This window comes from Rhagoletis pomonella, unplaced genomic scaffold, assembly GCF_013731165.1.
Source record: "Rhagoletis pomonella isolate Grant_MI unplaced genomic scaffold, Rhpom_1.0 Rhpom_scaffold_00003, whole genome shotgun sequence".
Taxonomy (NCBI): domain Eukaryota; kingdom Metazoa; phylum Arthropoda; class Insecta; order Diptera; family Tephritidae; genus Rhagoletis; species Rhagoletis pomonella.
Window position 1 is genome coordinate 17,360,136 of NW_023458557.1, and position 10,724 is coordinate 17,370,859.

Consider the following 10,724-nt stretch of genomic DNA (forward strand, 5'->3'; position numbering starts at 1 on the left):
TGGATACATTTTTAGACGAATATTTGCGGGATACTTATTTTTGCCTATCAGTATAAATGTGGATACTTTTTTAAATAGGCCAAAATTTTATATTTTCTATAGTTTTTTTCGTTCAAAAATAGATTTTCATTAATGACGTTTTCTAAATGTTATAAAAATCGCTACTTAAGCGTGAAATTAGAGCATTTTATTTTTTGTGAATGAAGCAATGAACATATGAAGAGATCTCACTAAAGCAGTGTAATAAGAGCTTTAACAGACGGCAGCGTTGATCCGGATCAACTCGGGAATTAACTGCAGTTAATCCGGATTAAGTCCCAGTTAATCCCGATCAACTCGGGATTAAGTCGAAAAAAATACCGATCAACGCTGCCGTCTGTTTAAGCTTTTAGGCGCAATTGTTTAGTTAGCTAAAAAATGCTTTAAGCAAGATCTTAATATATATATATATATAAATTAAATATATCTCTTTCATATCACATATCTTCATTTGTTAATATAAAAAGAAAGAAGATCTCAATGTAGTTTAAAATACACTATTTAAAAACTAAATTTGATTTATTTAAGTTAATTTTTATGAATTTTACTGAAAAGGCTTTAAATACACTCTATTTTTTTTTTGTTTATTTGCGCATATTAAGAAAGGTAAACATTTTCCTCTTTTAATGTGTGCAAATTTGCACACCGTGTACTTTAACATACCAAATTTGTCGCAGAGCGCAAAATAACACATAAAATGTTTAAAATAGAGTAAATGTAAGCCCCTAATATTTATTATTTGTAGGAAATGTATTTTTAGTTTCAAAATTTTTGTCACTTTAAACATTTCATGTGTATATTTATGTGCATATTTTAAAGATCTCAAGTTCAAAATCGAATCCTGAACATCTTATACGTATGTATATTAATACAGATTCCTGTTGAAGAATAGATATTTTTCTGTAGTAGTTTTACACACACTTTTCATAGTGTACAGGTACAAATATAACATATTAATTACTATTTTTTATACTTACTTTGCAAAATACTTATGTATAAAAGATTTAATTTGTAAATTGAAATTACAGCACACACACACACGTAGCCTTCGCGTCATCTAACCACACACTAACACACACACACACACACAAAAGGTGGGGGGAGGGGTCGGGTAGACGGCGCTGTATGCTCACAACTGCTAGATGGTGCGGTAGCTCGACGTCCCTCCGCCGATCAAGTTTGGTTGGAAATGAAAATGTGTGTGTTTTGCTCACAACCGCTAGATGGTGTGGGTAGTACATGATTGTGAGGGTTATACTTACATTTTTCTGAAGTACGAAAGAAATGAAATTTTTTTGTTTTTTTATTTATCTAGCTTAAAAAATGGTGTTACATAAATTAAATACTTTTAAAAATAGTGTTATATAAATTAAATATTTTTTCGACGGATTTATATCGTTGATAGAAAATGTGACATGCACATGTGTTTACATCTGTTATGTCATCGTTTGTCGCCCACATACAATCTACTTTATATAAACCGTATATTGAATATTTGAAAGGGTGGGCTGTGTCATACGGCTACAATTCAGAAATCATATCCTTGAAAAATTCTATGTGTTCTTTGTCCAAGAAACATTGGTATTTAATAACCATATTTTTTAATTCGATTGCTAACATTGTTTGGTCTATTTCCTTTAACAACTTTTCAATTACTAATTAAAAAATATAAAAACCAAATATATTTACTATTACTTTTTTATTTTAGTTGTAAATTACAATTTTTGAAAATTTCTACATCATGATCTCTTATTGTAACTATTGCATACTTAGATTGAGCAAACTAAGCATTATACCATTTTACTATATCTACCGTAAACATAGCGTTTGGTTGAAATATGTCATAAACGTTTAATTTAAACTCGAAGCATATACCAGTAATTGCTTCATCTTCTACGGTGTAGTCGTCTTCTAAGAACTCAGCCATGTCTGTTGATAGACACTCTTCTATGGAATCGAAAAATAGATCGTCCAAGTGCCACGCCTTCATCCTCAGTTTTTAACAATAGATCGATTTTTTTACAGATCAGATCAAATTTTAAGGTCTTCATTGTAATATTTTCATCACAATTCAAGTACAGTTCCATTTATGCAAACGACACAATTAACTTATTATCTTAACTGGATTTGACTAATATTAACCCAGATTCACACACATGCGGTATAGCGCTAGACAGCGCTGCATGCTATCAGCGCAAAACACATGGAAACCCGTATATTATTTAATGGAGAAAATAAACCTTATCAACACTGGATGTGGTGCAATAGGAAAAAGCAAACGTTATGTAAACCATCCGCATATAAAAGGACATATTATATAAAACACTTGAAACTATGAGTGAAGAACAAGTTATAGTCAGTGTAGCCAGAACTTTTTGGGCCGACCGGCTAGATTGGCAAAAAAAAGCGGCTAAAATGTTTTAGTGAAATTTCACATAGACTCTGGCAAAAAAAACGGCTAAAATGTTTTAGTGAAAATTCACATGCTTTATTTAAATAAATCGCAAGAAACGAAAGACTAGTTAACACCATTAATTTATATCGAGTGTATATTCCTCATCATCAAATGAATCACTATTGTATATATCACCTGAATTCATTAATTTTAAGAGATCGTCATCTACAGTAAAATTATGGCAGCATTTTTCTTCACATTTTAAACCGTATCTTATAAATAAAATAGCGTTTAACGTTTTAACGCACATTGGATTTCTTTGCTTAGTTTTTATTATATTCATTGAACTAAATACTCGCTCTACTTCTGCATTACTTATAGGCAAAACAAGAAAACTAAAAAGTAGGTTGCAAAGGTCAGCAAAAGGGTTTTCTCCTAGGGCATTTCGAAATTGATAAACTTCGTCCCAAAATTTTACAGTTGAGCCTAAATTACTCCAGGTATGTAACGTTAACCGTTGCCATTGCATCTCTATGGATGTTATTTCGTCGGCATTATATTTGCGTTTTTGTTGCTGTAGTTGAACAAATACTTTTGGTTTAATTACTCTTAATGCATTTCCAACCGAAAAAAGTCAATTTTTTTAGTGCGGCAATATTTGTAATTAAAGTGATAATAAAATAGCGACCATTTTCTAGAATTATTTTCTCGGCTTCGTGGTCAAAAGCGTTTGTGCTTACTTTTGTTTTTAAATACTCTTCAAAACTGTGATAAAACTGAGGAAATGGAGCAAGGTATGGTTCCAACGGGGAGCATATAGGATCAAATGTGTCCGCGCTAATAACCACAGGGAGCATAGATGCGAAAGTAAAACATTGAGTTCATTAAAAATCTTCATTGGGTCTGCATTATTGCTTTCGAACAACTTGTTTACTTTTTGCACCTGAAAATTAGGCAGATATTAAAATCGGCTAAAAACGGCTAACTTTTTTTTACAAACCGGCTAACAAATCGGCTGCCGGCTAGATCGAATTTTCTCCGGCTAGTTGCTATCAAAACCGGCTAAATCTAGCCGGAAACGGCTAAAATGGCAACGCTGGTTATAGTTATAGATGTGCAAGGATTTTTTATTAACAAATTCTTTGCAAAGGAGTTGAGCATTGTTGGATCTGATTTGGAAATTAAAACCTTTATTATAAAATCACCTTGTGGATATTTGCATTTACCGTTGAAGGATCGAATCAGTCAACTGGCTATATAACAATCATCATGGATTAGAGTGGAAAGATGGTGAAGCTTCATTAAAAGATGTTAAAAGATATTTAAATCAATGTCTTAAAGGGAAGGAAGATAAGACAAATGTCTATGTAAAAGGATAAGTAAAAATTAAATGGATACAAGATATACTTAAAAAGATATTAATATATTTAATTTAGATGATTTGAATTGTCCAAATATAGAAAATTTGTATAAAGCTAATATGAGTGTGAACAATGAAATTAGTATTTGTGATTATCATAAGATGAAAAAAGTTCTACCAAATTATTGTAAATGTTCAGAAAAAAGTTATTTTATTTAAAAATTTTATAACCAATTATATGAATAAAGAAAACATAAACTAAAATGTAATTCTTTTTATTTCATAATATACGGGTTTCCGTTTTATATTATTCAACGTTTGCTTTTTCCTATTGACCCCATCCAGTGTAGATAAGGTTTTCACTACATACGCTGTAGATAAAGTTTGGTTTTTCCAATAAATAATATGAGTCATATCCGTTTTAGATAAAAAACTTAATACAAAAGCTAGTGAGGGATCGGTAACTTTATCAATTCAAAACATTTAACGCAAAGAAGTAAATACGGATAAAGTAAAATACTAAAATGGATAGCGTTCTATTAAAAATTAATTCAACTCAATCGAAAAATAATAATTTAAAACCAATACTTTCATTAACCCTAGAACACACACCCAGAAAATACCACGTAAACACACACCCGGGATACGTTTGTACCCGGGACCTTATTTTGCGGTTTTTTTAATGCTTATTCAACCGATTTCTATGATTTTTTTTTTGAAATGTATATTTTAATATATAACAAGTATTTTGTCTTTTGTTTCATTCGAATATTCCTACTAGTTCCAGCGATATGGGCAAATAAAGTCAGGACATGCAACAGTGGATTTTTGTTTTTGTTGTTGTCCTGATAAATGCAAAACAAAATAATATAATTTATAATAATATACTTGTAGAGTAACAACGAATACACATTTTGGTTTTTATTTCATTGAAATATTCTACCTGTTTCAAAAGATATGTGCAAAAAGGTCGCGCAAGGTATGGGTACGTGGTAGCAAATACACTGGTATAACTGGTTTTTGTATTTTATATGCAGCTGCAAGGGTTGTTTTCACACGAGGTGTTGTTATAAATGCTGCCTGTTGATATTTTCATTATTGTTTTGGTGCTCAAAAGTGTAAGAAGTGAAAATATAAGTGAAAATAAATATAACTGAAACTATAAATAACTGGATACGAAATGACTTCAAGAAGAAACGAATATTTATCAAGTGCAGCATATAGAAGGTAAAAAATGTAAAATAAGCAACAATGTAAACATATACTAATTTTTTTTATTATGCAGGCTAACTGAGGAACAGCGAGAATCATATATACAATCTTTATTTGATGAAATTTGTGACGATGACGCTCCCTATGGCTTTGACTCAGAAGATGAAGAAGAAATTCAAATCAATGACATTGAAATTGCTGATGACGATGCTGAAGTTTCGCAAAGTGCCGCAGAAGTATTACCTGATTATGCGGACTATGATGATGATGAAGAAGACGATGAATAAGAAAATAATGAATTACCTGCTAGTGCCGAAAAATTTGTTGCACGTGATGGTACTGAGTGGATGAAAGAACCAAATGTAAGTCGTCAGGTACTCAGACAAAATATTATAAGAGAACGTTCTGGACCAGCTAGATGCACTGAAATGTTGTCAATAGAGCAAACATTCAAATGTTTCATGAACGTTGAAATGGCTGATATAATTATGCGCCACACAAATAAGTTAGCAAAAGAAACTTATAATGCTTACAACAATGCGCATCCAAACACAACTCCTAAGTCATGGACGCCTGTGTCAATAACAGAGCTGTATGCATTTTTTGGCATACTTATTATGACTGGTGCGAACCATAGCAATGGAGAACATGTTCGAGATTTATGGAGCGTCAAAAACTATTCTTTATATCGCGCCACAATGGGAGTCAACCGTTTCTGTTCGATATTGCGGTTCCTAAGATTTGACGATAAAAACACTCGTGCAACACGCTTACTAACTGATAAAGCAGCACCGATCAGTGAGTTGTGGACGATGATGAACAATAATCTTGCTGCACATTACAAGCCCAGCTCATGCTTGACGATTGATGAACAATTATTTCCTTACCGTGGACGCACACGGTTTACGCAGTACATACCGTCAAAACCTGCTAAATATGGTATCAAGGTTTGGTGGATTTGCGATGCCACAAATGCATATCCACTGCATGGACAAATATATACTGGCCAAGCAGAAACTGGTAGGGAAACGAACCAATGCGAACGAGTGGTGAAGGATTTGTCTGCCAAATACCAAGGAAGTGGCCGAAACATTACAATGGACAATTTGTTTACGACCTTGCCAGTTGCAGAACTGCTTCTCACCTGGAAACTCACGATCGTTGGAACTTTGCGCAAAAACAAATCATATATTTCTCAAGAAATGAAGCAGAACAAAAACAGGACAATTGGTTCAACGACATTTGGCTTCAAAAATAATGTGACAATGTGCTCTTATGTTCCCAAAAAAAATAAAGCAGTAATTTTGCTTTCGACCATGCATAATGATGCTGAAATAGCTGACAGTGGGAAACCTGAAATAATTGAATATTATAATCGTACCAAAGGTGGTGTTGATCGAATGGACCAAATGTTTGCGGAATATCCAACACAAAGACAAACAAAACGATGGCCACTAGCGATGTTCTTCAACATGTTGGATATTACAGCTCTTGCAGCCTACATTGTCTACGATTTGAATAACCCTATGTTGCCTTGGAGAACAAACAACAAGCGTAAGCAGATCCTGCGCAGCTTGGCTGAAGCATTGTGTATGCCCATTATTGAAGCCAGAGCCATAAATCGTCAAGTGACGCGAAATTTTTCGACTAAAATTGCTATTGAAGCATATTTCAACCGACCGGTGGAATCAATGGTGTCAACAGCAGCATCAACATCTGCCGCAGCGCGCACGCCAAAACCTGTGTCCGGATCTTGCTATTTATGTTACGCACAAGAGGAAAAACGCCGTAGAAAAACCAGAAAGCTGTGCGACAAATGTAAGAAGCCAATGTGTCTTGAACATTCGGTCACATCAACAAATTGCTCTATTTGCCATGATTTTCCTTAGATATAAGATGCATTTTTATAATTTTTATAATAAAAGTCAATAATATGTGTGAAATGAATATTTTTAATTTTTCAAATAAAAAAATTAAAAAAATGTTTTTTTTTATTATTATGAGGATTTTTACTATTGGGGTACAAACGTATCCCGGGTGTGTGTTTACGTATATAATGTGTTTGGAAGGCTGTAGCTCCTGAACCAATGGTCCGATCTGGTTCAAATTTTGAATTTGAACTCAAAACTAAATAATCTTCCTAGATCCGAAGTTAGCGGTATAGCGGTTCAAAAGTTACAACACTTCAAAGTTGAAAGTGGATACATTTGTACCCGGGTGTGTGTTCTAGGGTTAACGTACTTCACCATTGATACACCAATGAAAATTTTGAAGATGGAGAAGAAAAACACCAAATTTGGAGAAAAGATATATATGCAGTTGGAGAACGATGTATCCAAAATTTAATTATAATTTTATTTTAATAAAAATATGTAAAATTAAAATAAAAAATTTAATTTTTTCGTGAGTTATAATAAAAGCAGATGGATACTTGTAGAATCGCTTTAGTCGTATTTAAAATTTGAAGAGGAACATTAAACTACAACTAAAAAATTAAAAAAACAAAAAAAAAGTATTATCCTTGTGAAATATGGGCATTCCCATGGCGGCGCACGTGACAGTCGTACGATTTCAATGTGATACAAAAAAGGAATACCATTTGTTTTCATGAGCTTTATTGGGCCATTGTATAGCACATAATTAGCTCTATATTTAACCGAAAAATGGAATCAATCGAACTGCTTGGTCCTGAAATATAAGCATTTAAAGAGAGTGTCGTTACGTGACAAAAAATGGAAGTTGATTTTTTCTTTTCTTACAAAATCGCAAAACTCTGCGAATCGTGGAAGGCTATTTTCATGAAACTTATTTTAATATGATTTGGAGCAATTCTAGTTGTTGTTAGAGTTTTTTGAATTTATGCAAATTGTTTCAATTCTCTTTTACAACCCCAAGTGTGAAACGTGACGTGACGTGGCGTCACGTGACATAAATTTCCATCGCTATATTTTTGTTAATATTGCTTTTAAATGGATTTTCAACGCAAATAAAACATGTTTTTTATGTAGAATATACTTTATATTTTGACTTCAGCGCCAATTCAGGGTCAATTTATAAGAAATCTATGATTTATTATGTTTCAACCACATACGCCAAATTCGAACCAATCGGACCATAAATACGGTTTTTCGAAATATCTCGACCTTGGCACCAGCTAGGAAGACCATTTTATGCAAACATGATTCTACTTACATAGCCAGTATATATTTAAAAAAGCAGACAAATCGTCCCGTAAATACGTTAGATATAAAACTTTTATTTTTTTTGTCGTGGTGGACCTTCCGCTGGAAAAACCGATATGATATTACTTTAAATGTGATTTATGTGATCTTAAATTTAATCTGGTGGATAAACTAATTAAGCATAAGCGATTTGAACATCAATCAAACACTGAAACAATAGAACACTATACTTATTGTGTTGCCTGTGAAGAATTTGTGTTTTATCGTCGAAATGGAACTTTTATTTGCGTACTAATGTACATAAACAAAAATCGATAAAAGAAACAAATATACATTCAAATATAAAATGTATAAACTCGGTTTTCGATGGTCGTATTACAACATATGTATTTGAAAATTCGAATAAAAATGATTTAATACCGATGAATTTTTTTAATTCAATTTAAAATCAATTTTATCAAATAATAAAAGATGCTCTCGAAGAACATTCTTAAACTTATTTGTGAACTTTTCGGTAAATACATGTTGTTGAAAGAAGAAGTGTTTATTGGAATTAAAATCGCACCAAACAAAAATGCGTATAATACTACGGAATATAGAAACAGAAGACATTTCAAGCACTTTAAAAGAAGAATGGACATTTTATTAAAAAAAATGAGTGAGTTTCAAGAAAGAGGTATTGGTTGGACCTTAATAGAAATTTCTCACTTGGAAGTTAATATAAATGCATATAAGCCTATTTCCGGATCAAAATATATATCATTACCAAAGAGCATTATCAAAAAAACGCTTGCGTCAACGTATAAAATAACGATGACTATTGTTTTAAATGGGCGATTATTTCAGCATTGTATCCAGTTACCAAGAATACACAATACTGCTATTCATATAAAATCAACAATATAAACGAAGAAATTATCATTCTACAAAATGACATTGTGCTTAATTTTAAAGATTTAAATTTCCAATGTCAGTAAACGAAATTAAAATCTTCGAAAACAATAATCCATATATAAGCGTAAACGTGTACGGTCTAGATGCAGACAGAGATATTATCATAGGACCATATTATCACTCTGAAGAAGAAAAATTTCATCATATCAATCTTCTACTATCGGAAGACATTTCAAATTTTCACTATGTCTGGATAAAACACATTTCAAGGTAACATAAAAAATGATTTAAGTAAAAAAAATTATTTTTTAAATAAAAAATGTTTTTCTATAATTATAGATTGCTGAAAAGTCAACTGACACGACACCGAAGTCGAGTGTATATATGCAACATACATATGTCTATCACATTATCACAACGAAGATGCGTTAACACATCATCGAGAGGAGTGTAATCAAATTATAACCCAACTACCTTCAGAAAATGAAAAGGTATTAAAATTCAAGAATTTTAAAAATCAATTAGAGGTACCATTCCTTATATATGCAGATTTTGAATGCATTTTAGAACCTATAGATATAGATAATAATTGTATACAAAATACAAAATCGGTTCAGAAGCATATTCCATATGCGCATAGTTATTATATTAAGTGCTTTTATGATTCAAATTTAGATAATTTTCGTATATATAGTGGGGAAGATTGTACAACAGATTTTTAAAAAAATTTAGTTAATGATGTCTTTAATATTTATAAAAAGTACTTAAGTGTAGTAATACCAATGAAAAGTTTAACACCTGCTCAAGAAAAGCAACAGAAAGAAAGCATATATATATATCTATGTATATACATAAAATAGGGCTGTGCGATTAATTGATTACTCAAAATTTTAATTAATCATAAAGTAAATAACTCAATTATTCGATTAATTGGAAATTATGATTACTCAAAAGTTACTCGAGAAATCAAGATATTTGATTAACCAAAAAAAAAATATTTGAGTAAGTTGCTTGGCGCGTATTCATAGTCCAGCAACTAAGTCGAAACTAACAAAGTTGCAACTTAAATTTAAGTACCAACTTAAAATTTACCTCTATTCGTAGTCGCATTTCAGACTTCTACTAAGTAGTTTCGACTTAGTTTACGATATAGCAAAATGAGTGTGAAAATGTATAGATTTTTCTTTACGATATTTTGGAAAAATTACATTTTTATTAAATAATATCAAGTTTGGTCATCCGTTTATGTAATTTTTATTTTCATTGCATGATTATGCAAAAGAATAAGGTATCATTTTCTTGTTAATTGTGTGAAATAGCCAGAACAACCGCAGTGATGTGAAGTCGATGTTTATCGAAAGCATGCTGTGAAACATACAAATAGTAGATATCTAAATGTTATGCACAAATTTACTTTAAAAGAACTAGCGTGAAACTGACTTATTATTTGAAAATTTATCTAAATTATTCCAATTATAAAATTGTGATGTAGCTTTATTCGAATTGTAATACGCATTTAATTTCATCTTCCGATTAAAACGGATCGATCTTTGTAAATTTTAAATGGAGATTATTCAATATTATCAAAATCACCCTGTAATGGCACTACACGCGATGTGGTAACATCTTACATGGCAACACT